The 19,838-nt window shown below is 37.4% G+C and overlaps 1 long non-coding RNA gene across 2 annotated transcripts in view; it reads right to left on the reverse strand.

The window, feature by feature from the left end:
• Window positions 1-14,389: 14,389 nt before the first annotated feature.
• The window catches only part of LOC119263863, a 47,124-nt gene continuing 41,675 nt past the window's right edge, over window positions 14,390-19,838 (reverse strand). For both annotated transcript variants that reach the window (XR_005130569.1, XR_005130568.1), the window contains exons 2-3: window positions 14,959-15,051; window positions 14,390-14,524 (exon numbers count right to left, since the gene is read on the reverse strand). This is a non-coding gene — a long non-coding RNA (uncharacterized LOC119263863). The remainder of the gene's footprint in view (window positions 14,525-14,958; window positions 15,052-19,838) is intronic.

Raw genomic sequence — 19,838 nt, forward strand, 5'->3', positions numbered from 1 at the left:
TTTTAATAGTCAAAGAAAAATCTTTGTTTAGATCAAATTTCAAATTGTTTGAAATGGCTTTTTTGCTGACTAACTTTGTTACCACTTCCTTCAGTTCCTGCCCCAACTGTTGCTTGAACCAAACCATATTGTTTGTTTCAGACCTTTCAACATTGCAAGACAGAGTATGATTTTCTCCAGTGTTAACCGAGATAAACATTCTCTCATTAAGCTTCAACACAGCTTCAACAGGACCTACAAAAGAACAGAAAGTCAGTTCTAAACAAAAATGAAAACATTTTAGCAGCAGAAGTTCAGAAACTAATAGCACTAATAGATAATCTAATACTTCTGAAAAGAGTTCCTTACTTACATGTTGCATAGAGAATTAAACAAAGAATCCACAGTGGAGCCTTCATCATCATCATCATCATCATCATCATCATCATCATCATCATAAGATGCTTTGCTTATTTGATGTTAACTGGAATGGGAAGTTCTGGCCAAGTCACCAAACTACATTAAGCTCAAGAGATGAATCTCATTGGCTGGCAAAAGTCACAGTGTCACTTTTTTTTCCCCACCAGCTGCAGAAACCTAGAACAGACTTTAGAGCAGCTTTGTGCAGATATAAAAAGTTTAGATTATAAACTGCATGAATAATAACATTAATAACTTTGAGAAAGGGAGCATCAAAGGTCTGATTCACAAAATCAGTCCTAAGAAAAAAAATCAGGTAGGTAGGTACAGAGACCCTGAAGGGATGTGCTGTATTGTTATTATTATGATTATTATTAATAATAATTATTTATTTATTTTTAGGTGAAAGGCACAATTTTTTAGGGAAACATTTGGTGCACTCCTTATACTATAGTATGTGGTGAGTACCAGTTACTACGTAATAAGCACCAGATACTATCAGATGCTCACTATCATCTTATGTACCTGTCCACTTCTACAGAGACTGGACTCTCATTTGATGAACAGGCCTTTCTATGATCTTACAGCTTCAGAATAAACACTGTTCAGTAATAAACATTGTACAGAAAATTATGTGAAAACTGTGACTCACAAATACCGCACTGTAATGTCTGGAGTAGAAAATCTAATGATATAAAGTATGGTGCATTTTCAGTGTTTAATAATAATAATAATAATAATAAAAATAATAATAACAAACATGCAGTAAACAGTGATACTTGTTAATTTTAAACAAAATCCAATGTTTGATGTTGTTTAGCTCAACAATACAGACAATCATGGTTTATAATTCATGAAGATTAAGAGACCCTTATTATTCCCACAGCGGGAAAATTTCACCTCCACATTTAACCCGTCCGTGAAGTGAAACACCACATACAATCTAGTGAGCACACACACACACACACACTAGGGACAGTGAGCACACTTGCCCAGAGCAGTGGGCAGCCCAATCCACAGCACCCGGGGAGCAGTTGGGGGTTAGGTGTCTTGCTTAAGGACAGCTCAGTCACGTGCTGTCGGTGCTAGGCGTTGAACCAGCAACCTTCCGGTCATGAGGCTGGGTCCCTAACCTCCAGCCCATGACTGGTGCAGCAAGCCGATGCATTGGCCAGGAAATGAACCCAGGTCAACTGCTTGGAACGCAGCTAAGCTTACAACTATACCACCAACGCCCGTTTTTAAATGAAGTATTTAAAAATATTTTTATGACCCCGGTTGGCCAGGGACCTCTCTGTGTGGAGTTTGCATGTTCTCCCCGTGTCTGCGTGGGTTTCCTCTGGGTTCTCCGGTTTCCTCCCACAGTCCAAAGACATGCAGTCAGGCCAATTGGACATGCTACATTGCCCCTAGGTGTGAGTGTGTGAGTGACTGTCTGTGTCTGTCTGTCTGCCCTGCGATGGACTGGCGACCTGTCCAGGGTGTATCCTGCCTTCCGCCTGATGACTGCTGGGATAGGCTCCAGCATCCCCCCGCGACCCTGACGGAGAAGCGGCTTAGAAAATGGATGGATGGATATTTGTCTATTGTTTGCTTGCAATATTTATTTTTATTAGCTCTGTATTTATTTATTTATTCACTGATTAATGATAATAATAATATGAATGACAGTCATTTTAAACAGTGTAAATAATATTTATTCTTTTTTATAATGATTATAATTAGGAACTAGTAACTGAAAGTGATGTTATGGTGAAAGTGCACTATGGCGCTGAATAGTTGTGATGTTTTTGTTCCTTCAACATGTTCAAAAATTGTGTGCAGCTCCTGCAAACTGTGCGGTGATCTGAACAGCCTGCTGGAGATGTGTGTCATTAAGGCGTCTGCACAGTCTCACACGTTCCTGATATCCACCACACAGGAAGTGGACGTGACTGACCTCATCTGGTCCCCACATATATACTGCCACTGGAATAGTGGGGGCCTTTTCCTCAAGCAGGCTGACCACAGGTCATGCTACTCATCCCGATTGCTATAAAGGGGGGTCTCTGTCTCCCTCTGGTGGCCACAGCTGGTCACCTCAGCCCCACAGTGGGAAAACATGCTGAAAATATAAAAAATAAGATTTACAGCTTTGGTTTTCAAACCTTTCAGAGCAAGTACCACCCATTATCAAGCAAAAACCCCAGATTATCATCTATAAGACATCACACACACACACACACACACACACACACACACACACACACACACACACACACACACACACACACACACACCACTCACTTATACACAGTAGGCCTGTGTGTGTGTTGCTGTATCAGTGAGTCTGTTTAGCTGAAGAAAGCTGACCAATATCCAGGACCAGGGCAGTGGGCTCTAAACCCAGATCTGGCTCAGCATCCCTTTTTAATGGCACTGAGAGGCTGTTGTCAGTACAGGGCATCAAAGACTACACAGCTTTTAGAGAGGCCTGGACACTCACTCTGTCAGTGACAGCCCTCTAAATTCTGACCTCAGTATCTTATCAGGTTATAACTAGAGCATCTAAATAGCTTGACCCCTTTCAGTGAATGACTGATATCATGGATGATGTCATGCATACATTGATGGAGCAAATTAAAATGAGCAGATGTTTCTCAGGGCACTTAAATGAGTCTAAAGGTGTTGCCAGTTTGGCCAATTTCCCATGACATCAGACTCATTTTTACCCAAGTATTCAGTTTTAATCATTGGTGAATGCAACATGTCTACTAAGATGCCTCAGAAAGCTTGAGCTGATCACCTATGCACAATAAACACACACGATAGATGTAACATAAAACAAAAACCAGAGACAGAGTCCAGCAGGATTCATATTTTTCACATTTAAAACCTTTAGTTTGGCTTGTTTTTAATGCTGTAAACTAAAACAAAAAAATGAAATATAACCAACGAAAGACCAGCTGAGGAAGTTCCGCAAATTTTGTAAACTATAGTTGAAAACTTGTATATAGATTAAAACAGTGTAGACAGTGAATTTGCCAAGGTCATCTCATGTCCTGCCTGAGAACCACTAATTTACTCACCTTTACTGTATGGTTCACATGCCAGGCCAGAAATAGATAAATAAATACATTAAAAAGTCTGTATATGCAAAAACAAGCAAAACTTTTTATTCAGCTGTATACAGAGTATATCTGGACACTCTTTCATACATAAAATATGGTATAAAAATATCAGCAGAACACAGAGAGTCTATATGACTACATGAACTCAGTAAGACTTCTTTCCTGTGGTGTAATACAGCTTTACTGAAGTGCTCTGTAGTCAGAAACAGGGAAGAATCTCACTCGGGTGAAAACTTTCTCCTTTAGTGCTCTTCTCTTCATCTTCTCAGAGAAACGTAATGCAGTGAAATCAAACTCCTCGGAGTCAGAGTCCTGTTTCAGAAACAGACGATCAGCAAAGAAATGAGCAAGTGGAAATATAATCAGAGTAATCTGTGATACATTTTCCAAAGCTTTTTACTCGATTGCTGAAACACACAAAGATGAACATTTACTGATGATTTAGAAGATGATACTTTAAGGATTTTACAATAAGAGGCGGTTAAATGACCTAAAAGAAAAGACAAATTGTACTAAATATTACGGAAACTGGACGTGAGATGTGAAATGCGGTTTTCTGAACTGATGAATCTGAATTTGTTATTGGGATTGTGAAAAGCAGAAAATGTAATTACTTTTTAAGACTGAACTGTGCAGGTGTGTAAAATATCCCTGCAGATTTCTGTGAATAACTCAAAGTAAGGAATGGAACTGAAAGCTATGGAATTTTTAAACAGCAATTTGTTTTTTTATTCTGTTTATTTATGTTTGTCTGAGAAAGTCAAGAACCTTCTGTCCTGGAAAGAAAGAAGTTCACACACTTTATCTGTGTGAATATCAGTGTCTACATGTTGTTTATTCTAAGTGAGGAAACTGACCGCTGACCCTGACAGGCTGCTCTGTGTATGAACCGCTGTTAAAGCCACGTCGTCTGAAGGTGTGATTTTTTTTTCTCACCATCTTGTGCTCGGATTGTGGTTACACACCAACCGTTTACTGGAGTTCAGCTCTGTTTATAATAGACCACAGAGAACTGCAGGGGGGTTAAACTCCTCAATATCTAGGCTGCTATTTCACACATTAATCCTGAGATTTATCATTCAGTAAACACTGTGAATTATTCTGTAATTACTGTTAACTACTTGCTAATTACATTCAGCAAAAGACTATTTATATTCTGTGAGTAAGTAAGTAGTAAATGTTCACTCTTTTACTCAAGCAGCTGCATCATTTTAAACTGTGTGTGAGTTCAGTGGTTGTGAGCAAGGAAATTAAGCGTTCATACAGACAGACGCTCAGAGTTTAAAGCAAGTTTCTTAGCTGTGTATCATCATCTGCATGAAGTTATTGTTCAGGATGATGATTTATAATATGTGATGTCACTGATTCACTCAGTCATCTTAAAAATATTACAGATTGGGGTGAAAGTTTGTGAAATACAGGACAGGCTGTGAACTCCTGAATGACCACTTGAGCACTTTATTTTAAGGAAGGGCCATCTGGACTTTATCAACATCTTTTTTTATAAATTATAAATAATTTGCTTATGCATTAGACTTTATTAATTTTATTTTATATTGACTACATTTTATTCCTATAGGCTTTAAGTAGTGTGAGCTCTTGAGGTACTGTATTAGAGTTAAGAAGAGTTTAATAAGTCAGAAATATTTCAAGATGTATTCCACAAACTAATGAATGTTTTATTCATCACTTATTAGAGGCATAAAAATGTGTTTGCATTACAATTTCACAACCTGGCTGTGACACTTAAAAAAAGTTTGCAATTTTAATTTTGTCTGTATTTTGGTTTGAAATTACACTAAACTTAAAAATACGTATAGCTTTTTATGTTTATATGCTTTTTATGCCCACCCAAAAAAATCAATGCAAGGATCTTTAATTTACAACATAAATTACACAAATTGATTGACTGTAAACTTATTAGTCTCTATACAGTGACCATTATTTTTTTTTGGTACACAGAGCACATCGTGAAGTATTAGTGGCTCATTATACACTACACAATGCCAAAAATGCGCATAAAATACATGAAATACACACAAAATATGAATATTGGTGAAGATTCATTCTGAATAATTTGCATAATAATGAACAGTTATATGCAAAAGTTTGAGCACCCTTGATCACCCAGAATTACTGTTCATTTGCTTAGTACATGGAGAAAGACATAAACCATGATATACGGCCTGTGCAAAAGCTTTGACGCATTTATATTTTACATGATTTGTTTGATTTTTTTTCCCCAATATGTAAAACACAAATGACTAGAAATGCCCTGAAATGAAGAGAAACTGCCATATTGAAATGTGCTTCCTTTGGAGGATGTGTTACTTTATGATAACTCAGAAAATTAACAAGACCTGTAATTTGACAGGGGTGTCCAAAATTTTACACATGACTCTAATATGAAAGTGTTTATCCTCCTTTTCCTTAACTTGACACTTGGATGACCGCATGGAATTTTCTGTACATTTTATCATCCACTCCAACTGTCTGATGAAGAGCTCTGCAGAATAATTTGCTCGTTCAGCTGAAAACCAGAGCACTGAGAACTGAAATGGGCAGATTTCTCACTGGTTGAAAATAAAATGTAATATAAAGAATAAGTGTATAGAGTACCTGTCTGGTGGTCCACTCACTCACAGCACCCTGCTGAACTCTCTCTATAAAGGACATAAAACATCACAATTACCTTCAGATACAGTTTAATGGGACAAAATGTATTTGTAAGTATTAATATTATTTTCTATTTTCTTTCTATTGAAATATTCAGATTCAGTTCATAATGAACACTTACCACCAGCGCCGTGTTCAGATTTTCTCAGTTTATGGATGAAAATGGTTTGAGTGCAGATTACAGCCACACACACTGCTGAGAAAACTGCCAGAGTCAGCATTACATGACCTACAGGATCTTCTGTAAGACAGGAATGATCAACACATTGTAAACATGAATAGAGAAATTCAAATAACTATTTTAGTTTGAATTTTATGTTAATATTCCATCATTTCCTGATCGTTCTCCAAACCAAGCTGCTGTACTTTTATCTCTCATAGTACAGACAGATTTATTCACAGTGCTGATGACAAGAATCAAAGACTTGAAGTGTTTAGTGCCTCTAACAATTCACTACCTTCCACAGCATAAAAGAAAATCTGATTCAGCCTTTATTTCATCACCAACATTAAATTAATAAAATGAGCAAATATTCATAAACTTGTGTGGTTGGACTGGCGGATAGTGAATAAAATACATGTTGCTGATATTATGACCCCTGGTTCCTATCAACACCACTGTAAATAAATCTGCATAAAAAGTTTCTCTACAATGAACCATTTCACTCCATCACTCTGACTAACTCATTCATTTTCATCTAATTTCAAGTTCAGTTTGGAATCAAAACTATGAACTAATGTCTATACTGTATAAATAATGTATGATGTGTGGTCTTACAACACAAGTTACAAAACATGTTTCTGTCACATTTTCTATTTTCTCTTTTGATGTTGATACATATCATTGACTTGAAGCTTTGAAGCCCAAACCGTTGATAGAATTACACATAAATAAAACAAATATACTACAAGTTCCTAGTAGTACACAGGAACACTTACTCAGTTCTACTGATGTTCCATTGCCAAAGATGATCTTCCCACAAACCGCCACAGCGCAGTAGTAAGTTCCAGTATGGTTGTGGTCGAGGATGTTCTTAGAGAACTCATACAGAGAGCAGCTTGTAGAAGAGCTGATCTCACACTGACGGCTGTTGCTGTTCTGATGAGTGTAAATGATTTCAGGAAAGGATTGTCCTGCAGCAGCTCTGAACCAGAGCACTCGGAGATCTGCTGCTCTGATCTCAGAGAGGACTGTGCACTGCAGAGTGACCGACTCTCCTGGAGAAACTGACCACCATACTGCAGTTTGGAGCACTGAGGTGTTTAACTGCCCTAGAAAATAGAAAACAGACAGTGGAAGTAATTATATTAAATAGTAACAGTGTCATCACAGGATAAAACCTGTGCAATAACAGCATAACAGTAAAAAAGTGCAGATTAAGAAGCTAAAGTGTGTTTATAAAAACTACTGGACATCTACAGAATCATAATATGTATATTTTCACTAGAAATAGCAATGATGCATTTAAAACTGGCCTCAAATAACAGACTGTAAGTGTGTTCAATGAAAAGGCAGGTTTATTTATAACATTTCAAACACGAGAATGATTCAATGCTTTAGACTCAAAACTGAAGCAGAAAACAATAAATGAATATTTTACCTGTGACTGCTAAGAATGTAGCATTAGAGAACTCCAGCGTTTTCTTTCCAGACGCTACACAGAAGTACATTCCTTCATCTTCTTTAGTGACGCGTTCAATACTGAGAAAAATGCCACTCGCTATTCTGTTGAGTTTAAATCTCGATTTGTCGAGTTTCTCTGAAATCACGGCCGACTTTCCCTCTATCTGTGATCCCACTTGCAGTGGCGCATGCTCCAGTCTTTGTTTGTAACACATCATAACCTCTTTAATAGAGTTGTCTACAAATGTCCAGGTGAGATTGACCGCTTCACCAGCCTCAGCTGAGATGACCAATGGCTCTGAATGTCTCACTGCTTGAGTAGAATTTGTAAAACAAAGTTCAGTGAATTAAAAAAAACTTGACTATATTTAAAAATAATTAAAAACAAAAACTTTTTTATGGTAGCTTTATGAAACTTACCTATTCTGTATAGAAGTAAGACGATCATCACAGCTGGATCCATGATCAGTAAAACAACAGCTATAACTCAAAGGCCAATATTCTAAATTGTGGCACTGCATAAAGCACCAAACTACATTAGCTTCTGGGGTCTTATACTGAAGCTCATTGGCTGTTAAAAGTCACATGGTTCTTTCTGTCTGCTTGACTTGATCTGTTTGACCAAAAAACATGCCCTGTGCTCTGTGTGAGCTCTTATCAGTAGTTGTGGTTATTATTGTCTTAGTCTTTAACAGAGTCTGTTAGCAGCTCTACAGAGAAACACTCATATATGAGGAGCTCAGAATATCAACTTGTGAGGGTTTAAAGACCAGATTAACTGCAGAAATAGGGGTCTAGGATTGTTTTGGTTTTCATTAATACAGTAAAACTTCACCCCTGTTTTAGAAATTAATATACTTATTAATTAATACATTTTAGGCTGCAAACAAATTTTTGTTATGAATATATTATTAATACAATTAACATTTAGTTTTGCTCTACATATAGGTCTCCTCCCAGGTGGACTTGCCTGTGACACCTCCCAAGGGAGGCGTCCAGGAGGCATCCTAACAAGATGCCCGAACCACCTCAACTGGCTCCTCTCGACGTGGAGAAGCAGCGGCTCTACTCCAAGTCCCTGCCGTATGACCGAACTTCTCACCCTATCTCTAAGGGAGAGTTCAGACACCCTACGGAGGAAACTCATTTCCTCTCCATGGATCACCACCATATCGTGGTGGAGGGGTTTGCATGCTTGAATGATCCTAGGAGCTATGTTGTCTGGAGGAAAAGCTCCTGATAGGGTCTCCCATGGCAAACTGGTCCTAGGTGACAGGCCAGACAAAGTGTGATCCATAATAACCCCTATGAAAACAAGAAAGCAGGACTTGTGTACCCTGCCCGGATCAGGGTTACCGGGGCCCCACCCTGGAGCCAGGGGGGAGGGGCACGCCAGTGAGCGTCTGGTGGCCGGGCATTCACTCATGGTGCCCAGCCACCATCGACTCACCACCGATGGGAGGGGCAGTAGTAGGGGTTCGGTGCATTGTGGATCGGGCAGTGTCCGAAGGCGTGGGCCTTGGCGTTCTGATCCTCGGTTGTTGAAATTGGCTTTTGGAACTTGGAACGTTACGTTTTGGAACTAGAAACTGATAAATGTAATATGACAGTCTAAATACCCACTCTATGACAAAGTGGAGGAAGGCAAGCTTCATGAAGAAGCTGCATTTTCTAAATGTAAGTTCATGTAAAATACATACAGTGTAATACTAACATTATAAATTATTTTACTGTAAGTTTTACATACTTCCATTTAATTCAGTGTGAATCTTCATAGCACAGCCTTTTGCCAATTACGTTCACTACATGCGATTTCTTCACAGCAGTGCAGTAATAAAAAATCCTTTCACCTTATAACACATCACACGTATAGAAACTCTACAAAGAACACATTTAAATGTTTTTTTCTACCAATTTTTGTGTACATGTATTGCTGAAGTTAATTGCCATAACTTTGTTTATAATTTTGCCATACCTTTTGCTATTTGGCCACATTTTATTGTACTTTTCTCCCAGTATGTTAAACAAAGCAAATAAACAGTAACTGTGTATATAGATCTGTTCTCCCTACAGCCTGAAACACGTCTTTTACATTTCTATTGAGAGCGAACAATATCAGACACCATCTGAGCTCATGAGTGTGAGTGTGTTTCTCATGAGTCTGAGTGACCACACACTCTAAAACTGTTCTCGCTCGGCTCCTTCAGAGAACTGACACTTCATACCAAACAGATATAGATTACAAAGCTGACAGTAACAGAAAACATCCCTTCACTTCTGCTGCTACAAGAGAAGAGCGTCCAGTGAGTCAGTGATTGTTGAGGTCAGTAACTGAGAAGTATCTGACTTCAGAGTAAACACTGTGTCCAGAGCGTCCACTCTTCATTCTCAGGCTTTTGGCTGCATAACTCAGCTCCACAGCAGCAGAGTCCTGTAGAGATGAATATGAAATATTAAAGGTTGAAGATTAGAGAACACTATAAGAATTAAACAGCATCAGTGTGAATGAGAGAACATGTAGTACCTGACTGGCTTTGTTCTCCACCACCGAATCACGATCTCTCCCTATGATGGAGTAAAGAAAGATCACAGTGTCATATTTAGAGTTTAGATCAGAGAATATGACCTCAGTGCTGGTCACTTTTAGTTGCAGTCAGTTTGACTAGTTAATGAACACTGAATGATCATTTTACTACTCTTTTGTTGAGATTGTCAAATGTGATACAACAACAACAACAACAACAACAATAATAATAACACATATTATTATTATTATTATTATTATTATTATTATTATTATTATTATTATTATTATTAAACCAGCCATTAGGGGTGTACTTTGTGTACTTCTGGTGCCGGTCCCAAGCCCGAATAAATGGTGAGGGTTGCGTCAGGAAGGGCATCCGGCGTAAAACTTGTGCCAAAACTATCATGCGGATCACAAATATGATTGCCATACCGGATCGGTCGACGCCCGGGTTAACAACGACAAGGCCAGGAACATTGGAGGTGGATTCAAACTGTTCTATCATGGTGTAGAGAGGAAGAGAAATGGAGTAGGGATAATCCTAAAGGAACAGCTTGTGAAAACGTTCTGGGTGTAAAGAAAGTGTCAGACAGGATCATGAGCCTGAAGTTGGAGGTTGGTGGTGTAATTTTGAATGTGGTCAGTTCATATGCACCACAGGTCGGTTGTCAGTTAGAGGAGAAAGAGGAATTTTGGAGTAAGATGGATGAAGTGGTAGATGGTGTCCCTAGAGAGGAGAGATTGGTGATTGGTGCAGACTTCAATGGACATGTTGGTGAAGGGAACAGATGGGATGAAGAGGTGCTGGGTATGTATGGTGTGAAAGACAGAAATGCGGAAGGTCAGATGATTGTAGATTTTGCAAAGAGAATGGAAATGGCTGTGGTGAACACGTATTTTCAGAAGAGGGAAGAACACAGGGTAACATACAAGAGTGGAGGGAGGTGCACACAGGTGGATTATATCCTTAGCAGGAGATGCCACCTAAAGGAGATTGGACATTGTAAAGTGGTGCCAGGGGAAAGTGTAGCAAGGCAGCAGAGGGTGGTTATCTGTAGAATGAGATTAGAAACAAAGAAGAGGAAGAGAGTGAAGACAGAGCCAAAGATTAGATGGTGGAAGCTGAAGGAGGAGGATGGTTGCAGGCAGTTCAGGGAAAAATTGCAACAGGCCCTTGGGGGCAGTGAGAAGCTACCTGAGGACTGGGAAACTACTGTCTAGGGCAACTCCTGGAGAAACTGACCCCCATACTGGAGTTTGGAGCACTGATATGTTTAACTAAGTATGACCTGGTGAATATAATAAGATGTTATACAGATACATTGTGCCAGATACATTGTGCCATGATTAAAAATGGTATTGTGTTAATAATTTAAAATATAAGACATGAATAAAATGTTCTGTTCTAAACATAATAAATACTGTGTAATATTACAAAGAAAAGATATTGTTTAAAAGTTTTAAATGAGTTTAAATGATTATATGTTAAAAGCAGTAATATGATTACCTGTCACAGCCACGACTATGATATTAGAAAATGTGAATGTTTTTCCATCAGTTTTCCCACAGAAGTACATTCCTTCATCATCTTCAGAAGTTTCTTTAATAGTCAGAGAAAAATCTTCATTTACACTGAATTTTGAACCATTTATAATGAATGGAGGTTTCTTGTCAAACTTTGATACCACTTCTTTAGGTTTCTGCCACAGTTGTTGTTTGTACCAAACCTTAACTTGAGTATCAGACTTTTCAGCTTTGCAAGACAGAGTAACATTTTCTCCAGTGTTAACTCAGATAAACTGCTCATTAAGCTGCACAGCTTCAACAAGACCTACGAAATGACATGAAATCAATTATGAGCAATAAGAAAAACAGTGGATGACATTCTACAAACAGAAGTTACACAAGTGCAGAATTTAAAAATAACTTGTGAAATTCATAACTTACATATGATGCAGAGAGATAAAATGAAAATCTGCACAGAAGGCATCATCATCATCATCATCATCATCATCATCATCATCATCGTGAGAGGTTTATCTGAAGTAACTTGAAAAGGGACCTTATTGCAGGAAACTGCATTTGTATGCTGATCTCAAGAGGTCTGATAGGCTGGGAAAGTCCTAATTTTTTTTTTTTTTTTTTTTTTTTTACACCAGTCATGTTTCTGACTTTCTTGTTAAAAAAAAACAGTCCATTCCAGCCAAATCTTAGCACCCTTGGTTAAGAATTAAAAGTAAATATGATGTATATATATAAAAGATGTTAATAATGAAAAAAAAAAAAATATATATATATATATATATATATATATATATATATATACAGGCTGTGATGTCACTTCAATCAGGTCCCCAGTTCAGAGAGCCTTGTAGTTGTGATACAGCGACTCTGAAGCGCATCAGAGCTATGATGTAGCGTCACCCAGACTGTCAGCCCAAGAATCCTCTGAGCCGTATTTGGAAAATTGGTGAGAGAAAAAAAAAAAAAAGCGTGGTGTGGTTTGATATGATGACAAACTCCTCACTGTGCTAGTCTGCTTACAGTGGAACACAAACAAGCCCATGAACACACACATCTTTTTACTCTACATTACCAAGGGGAGAAAACAAGTCTCAGTAAGAAGCTGAAATGTCTGCCTTGTGACCTCAAAGAATAAGTGAAAAAATTTATTATTTCATAAAAATGTATGTTATCTAGACATTGTAAGATGGTTTAAACAATTAAAGAACCTTATCTTTAAAAAACACTAAAACGTGCCCTCTTTAAGAATTAGAGCTTTCTCTGTGTCACCAAGTCTGTTTACCTATTCAGAACCAAATAAATCATAAGAAGATTATATTTATATTCAGCAAGCAACCTGCAACCACCTGAAATGTGAAGTGTATTTATTTGGCTGCTAAAAGTCATACTTTGTACAGTAAAAATAATAATAAGTAAATATCACAATGTTGATTTTCTACAGAGAACACACTTCTGCACACTTTAATAAACAATTACTGTTTATATGCTCAATTAAACACATTGAAAAACCTAATAAATAACAAAATATTGACTTGTGAATAGCTATGGCATTTTTTTTTCGAAATGTCAAAGTCAACAAATAAATCGAACACTATTAACAGAAGTTTTTAAGCATAGATAAACAGGTGGAGCATGAATTCAGTTTCAAGCTATCAGTCATAATCTCTAAAGGCCTGAAGAGCAACCACAGCTTTATTTTAGACTGATTATATGGAAATTCTCACTACAGCCTGAAATACGTCTTCTACAGCCTCATGAACTCAATATCAGACACCATCTGAGCGCATGCTTGCCACGTTTAAATGTCTAAAGTGACCACAAATTCTGTTCCTTCAGAGATCTGAAACTAGACTGTTTTTTTTTTCAGTCGTGCAACCACAGTTGTGAGTAACCACAGACTCTAAAACTGCTCTCACTCAGCTCCTTCAGAGGACGGACACTTCATACCAAACTAGAATGGACTTTATTTGCTTAGGTTAACTTCCATAACTTTGTGGAGACCACATTTTATTTTACTTTTCTCCCAATATGTTAAACAAAGCAAATAAACAGTAACTGTGTATATAGATCTGTTCTCTCTACAACCTGAAACATCCTCATTTCCATTGAGAGCGAACAATATCAGACATCTGAGCTCATTAATGTGTTTTTCACACGTCTGAGTGACCACACACTCTAAAACTGCTCTCGCTCGGCTCCTTCAGAGAACTGACACTTCATACCAGACCAGACTGCTTTTTTTCAGTCATGCAGTTTTGATCTCAGAGCAAAGTGAAGCACATGATTGTAGATCCTGACTGAAATCAGCACAAACACAAATAAACAGATACAGATTACAAAGCTGACAGTAACAGAAAACATCCCCAAACTTCACTTCTGCTGCTACAAGAGAAGAGAGTCCAGTGAGTCAGTGATTGTTGGGGTCAGTAACTGAGAAGTATCTGACTTCCGAGTAAACACTGTGTCCAGAGCGTCCACTCTTCATTCTCAGGCTTTTGGCTGCATAACTCAGCCCCACAGCTGCAGAGTTCTGTAGAGATGAATATGAAATATTAAAGGCTGAAGATTAGAGAACTCTATAAGAATTAAACAGCGTCAGTGTGGATGAGAGAACATGTAGTACCTGACTCGCTTTGTTCTCCACCAACAAATCGTGATCTCTCCCTATGATGTAGTAAAGAAAGATCACAGTGTCATATTTAGAGTTTAGATCAGAGAATATGACCTCAGTGCTGGTCACTTTTAGTTACAGTCAGTTTGCACAAGCCAAATTAATAAAAAATGAATCATTATTTTACTAATTTTCATTATTAGGCCTCATATAATGGGCCTCATTCAGTAAGCAATCTTAAGATGAAATTTCTTCTTAAAACCCTCAAGATTCTGACAGTCATTAATGTTTTCTTATTTGAAACTTTATCTTAGGACTTTTCTCAGGAACAAAACATAAGAAGATACTACTGAATGAAGCCCACTCATGGTAATAATAAACTTTATTTATTCATACTTTTGTATTCATATTTTCATATCACATCTAGAAAGCCAAATATTTTACAAAGTATAATAACACCATATATGACAGATTAAGCTACACTCACCGCTGCAGTTTCGAATGGCTTGAACACAGATCACAATCACACAGATTCCCAAAGCTGCTCCCAGATAGAACACAGTGGGATCCACAGGACAGGCTGTAAGATATTAGAATATGACAGTACTGTATATTTCCATTCATAGAAGTGTTGGAGTTTCCTAAAGCAGCCATAAATACCAGCTCAACTCCTCAAACAGGGATTTAAACCCCTGGCTGTAATGTTACCCACTATAATACTTCATAGCTGAAGTCATATGCAAAAGTTTGAACACATCTGAACAGATGACATGTTTTGTGGACGAAACATAATTTGACCAACTATGAGGCCTCTTGGGCCGGCTGCCTAAGTGACATTACACCACAGCTACATGGCTACCTGGGCTGCCCACTTGGATGACGCTGCATTGTACCTAAGGGGTGCCTGGACTGGTGGTGTTCGAATGCTGGAAAAATGTTCTGCCTTAGTGGCTGAGGACATTTTCAGCCTTGAAAGCTTCCCTCAAAGAAAGGACTCTTTCTGGGCTAGCAAAGTGGTACCATGGTTATTGAAATCCCCCATTAACTAAGGATGCTGTGGATGATGATGATCATAAGGAACTGAGGGTTTACGGTATTTAAGCATTCCACATAGTCTGGCATAAATCCCTATTTCGGCTTACTGCTAATGTTATATTTGGAAGTATATTGGAAGTATACATTTTGCCATAATATTCTGCCACATGACAATTTCTAAAATAGAATATTTATCATTTTATTGGTGGGATTTTAAACGTTGTGGTGATGCGTGCTGGTTATTAATCAAACCTTTGTAGATGCTGGTACTGCACCACAGTAGAGTGGTGAAGAGCAGCATAGCAAATTGAACTTAAACTGACCTCGAAGCTCTGTTCTCAAAAGAAATGTACAAAAACTTAAAAAAAAAAAAAATACTTACTCATTTCTACTGATGTTCCATTCCCAACAATGATCTTCCCAGAAGCAGCCACAGCGCAGTAGTAAGTTCCAATGTGGTGCTGGTCGAGGATGTTCATAGAGAACTCATACAGAGAGCAGCTTGTAGAAGAGCTGATCTCACACTGACGGCTGCTGCTGTTCTGATGAGTGTAAATGATTTCAGGAAAGGATTGCCCTGCAGCAGCTCTGAACCAGAGCACTCGGAGATCTGCTGCTCTGATCTCAGAGAGGACTATGCACTGCAGAGTCACCGGCTCTCCTGGAGAAACTGACCCCCGTACTGGAGTTTGGAGCACTGATATGTCTGACTGTCCTGGAAAGCATAATAAAGACAGTGAAAGGAATTTTCTACTATCAATGGCAACAATGTATTTAATACTGGCTTCATATGATTTTAAATATTCTCAAAGCATTAATATGACTTATTAAAAAGACATTTTACATAAAAGCAACACTGACAACAATAAATCAATTATATCACCTGTTACAGCCAAGAATGTAGCAGTAGAAAAGTCCATCGCATTCTGTCTGTCCAGCCCACAGAAGTACATTCCTTCATCTTCTTTAGTAACAGGTTCAATCCTGAGAGAAATGCCATTCACTATTCTGTCTATTTTAAATCTTGTTTGATTGAAACGTGGTGACATTACTGGGTCCTTATCTTTAAACTTTGATCCCACTTCCAATGGAACATGCTCCAGTCTTTGTTTGTACCACATCCTAACATCTGCACTAGAGTCATTTACAAATGTGCAGGTGATAGTGACCCCTTTTTACCAGGCTCAGCTGAGATGACTACTGGCTCTGAATTTCTCACTGCTGGAACAGAGTCTGTAAAACAAAGTTTACTTTCAGTCAATTCAAAAAATGTGGATTGATTTTAAAACAAGCAGAATTTACAATAATAAATACAAAGATATTTATTATCGTTGATCTTCATGAAACTTACATATCTTGTAGAGAAGTAAGATGATAATCGCAGCTTGAGCCATCATTGGAAAAGCAACAGCTATAACCTGAAGGCAAATATGTAGGCAAGAATGGAACCAAAGCACCAAACTGCATTAGCCTGGGGTCTTATACTGAAGCTCATTGGCTGGTAAAAGTCACATGGGTCTTTCTGTCTGCTTGACTTGATCTGTTTGGCCATAAAAAGTACTCTGGGCTCTGTTTGAGCTCTTATCAATAGTTTTGGTTGTCATAGTCTTATATTTAACAGCAGCTGTCATAAGCTCTCTATAGAGAAGCCGTCATATATGAGCAGCTCAGGATATCTGCCTGTGAAGGTTTTCAGTTGTGCTGTTAAAGAGATTTACTCACCTTTAACTACTTCCATCCTTGTAGACAATGTCTTTCTCATATATTGTAAAAGAACATATGACTATTTTGTTTTATTCAGTCTCCCTTTGTTTGAGTAAGAGTTGGCCTTAGATTGCATTTTTTTCAACTTTTTCTGTTTTATTTATTTAAATCTTCATTAAGTGCCTAATAACTAAATAACTAATATTTTACTTAATAAATCTTGTAATGTCACCTTGTATAGTTGGCAAAGGCAAACATTAGAAGATCTGAGATATAAACTTTAATACATAAAATATCACCAGTGAACTCGATATGAATAATAAGTCCAGAGCGACGCAGCAGAAGGTCCAGACTGAGTGAAAAGACAAATTTCACCAGCCAGGAATGTATCAACATGAGAATTAAAACCACTGTTTAAACTCGTTATCATGTTGCTGCTCATCATTATGATAAGGTTTATGAAATACAAAAGGAAGACAAACTCCTTATTAATACTCTTTATTTTAGAAGAAACATTGGGTAAGCAGGTGTCTGCCAAATTTTGGACATATAGAATAAGTTAATGAATGAACTAATTATTTACAAATAGGCTGAACATTATATTCATCATTGATGACCTATAGCTATTAGTAGCAGACCTTCAATTCTGGCCATAAATACCTAAACTTGGTGAAAAATGAGGGGAAGGACGTCAGTATGTTAGTGCTGACATCTACTAGCACCTCCATAGAGTTCTTAGTAGTATGTTAATGCTAAGCTATAGGCAGCTCAGCTGAATAGTTTTGCTATCGATCCAGCCTGAACATTTGAACATTATATAAAACAAGTAGAACAAGTAGAGGAGCTCATTTTCTATGTGTTATTGTCATTTGACTTCCTCAGTGCATAATACAGTCTGAATAGGAACATTCATTTTTACAGTGATGGATTTTTCTGATGTAATTTTTTTAATTAACGTGGTGAGCCTTGACCATCCTCACTCACACTGAGCTAGTCAACAAAACTAACAAACCTTTGTTACTTTTCAACATCTAATCATGTTTCTTGTCTTAAACTGACCTTGTCCCAACATTTTGGACATATTAAAATGCAGTTGAGTTTTCAAATTATGTAAAGCTAGGAAAAACTAAGAACATGTAATAATATCAGAAAGGCTGTATATTTACAAAAAATAATGAAATGGATAAGAAACAAATATAACTATATGTCTTTGTACTGTTTTCTTTCCAATACAGGTCGAATATGAGTATGTTCATAAACCACTTTCTGTTTTCTGCATTTTACCTACTGTCCCAAAACTTTTGGAATTGGTTTTATAAATATTCTTAAATGCTCAAATGAAACAGCTGAAATCTGTACTGAAGAGAAAATAGCAACATGGGTGGTTTAATTAAAATGTGGCATGAATACCAAAAATGCTTTAATGCTCTGATCTTCAGTGATTTATTTGTACATACTGTATGATATATTTTTTATATATTTTTTTTACTCAGCAGTGTGTGTGGCTGTAATCTGCGCTCAAACCATTTTAATCCATAAACTGAGAAAATCTGAACACCGTGCTGGTGGTAAGTGTTTATTATGAGATGTAGCTGAACATTTTAATAGAAAGAAAATAGAAAATAGTGATGATAGGTTCAGCCTCATTAAACTGTATCTGAAGGTAATTGTTTTATCTCCTCTACAGAGAAAGCTCAGGAGGAGGCTATGAGTGAGCGGACCACCAGACAGGTACTCTTTATACACTTACTCTTTAAACTACATTTTCCAATAAACTGAGACTCTACATCAGTCTGTGTGATCACAGTGACCACATGCTCTAAAGCTGAGTTTTCATGTCGTCCTTCAGAGAATCGAGACTTTCAGTCAACAGAACAATCACTAACAAGAAATAAACAGTGACAGATTAAAGACTGGAGCTCATTTGAGGAGTGAAAAGGTCCAAATCTTCACTCATGATCATCTTAGGCAACTAGCGATGTGAGCGCTGAGCAGCAGCTTTGGAGCTTCTCACGTGAGAGTAAACAACGTCTTCTGGCTCTTCTCTCTTCACTCTCCCACCTTTGGCTTTCTTCTCTTTGATGTGGATGGCAGCGTAATGCAGGTTCTCAGTGTTCTGCTCCTGTGAGAAATAAACATCATCATCCACTGAAAAATAGATAGAATCTAGTAGAAAAGGATTTATTTTGTTGTTTTTACAGACAAATCTGTTATTAATACATGACAATATTTACTGAGCTACTTTAAGTTGCCTGATGAAAATCAAAGAGCCTGTTTTCTATAGAATATCTACATTTATTCACTGACTAATGCAATCAATTTATAATCCTTTAGAATATTAATGTGTTCTCCAACAATAAACTGAGAATAAATAATTATGTAAACTTCTTTCAAATACAAGATAGACTGTGAAACTCTTGCCCTTGAGCAAGACCAGAGATTATTTTAACTGACCTAATATTTGGGCATTGATTAATTTCTTGTTCTGTGTTCAATAAACTCAAATTAGACATATTTTATCCTTCTATTACTTTGTATTCATTATGGCCTGTTTTAGTATGTAACTGGTATATTTTGTGAAAATCACATATAATGGCAATATTAGATGTAATATCACACAGTAAACAC

The sequence above is a fragment of the Pygocentrus nattereri genome, chromosome 8 (genome assembly GCF_015220715.1).
Source record: "Pygocentrus nattereri isolate fPygNat1 chromosome 8, fPygNat1.pri, whole genome shotgun sequence".
Lineage (NCBI taxonomy): Eukaryota > Metazoa > Chordata > Actinopteri > Characiformes > Serrasalmidae > Pygocentrus > Pygocentrus nattereri.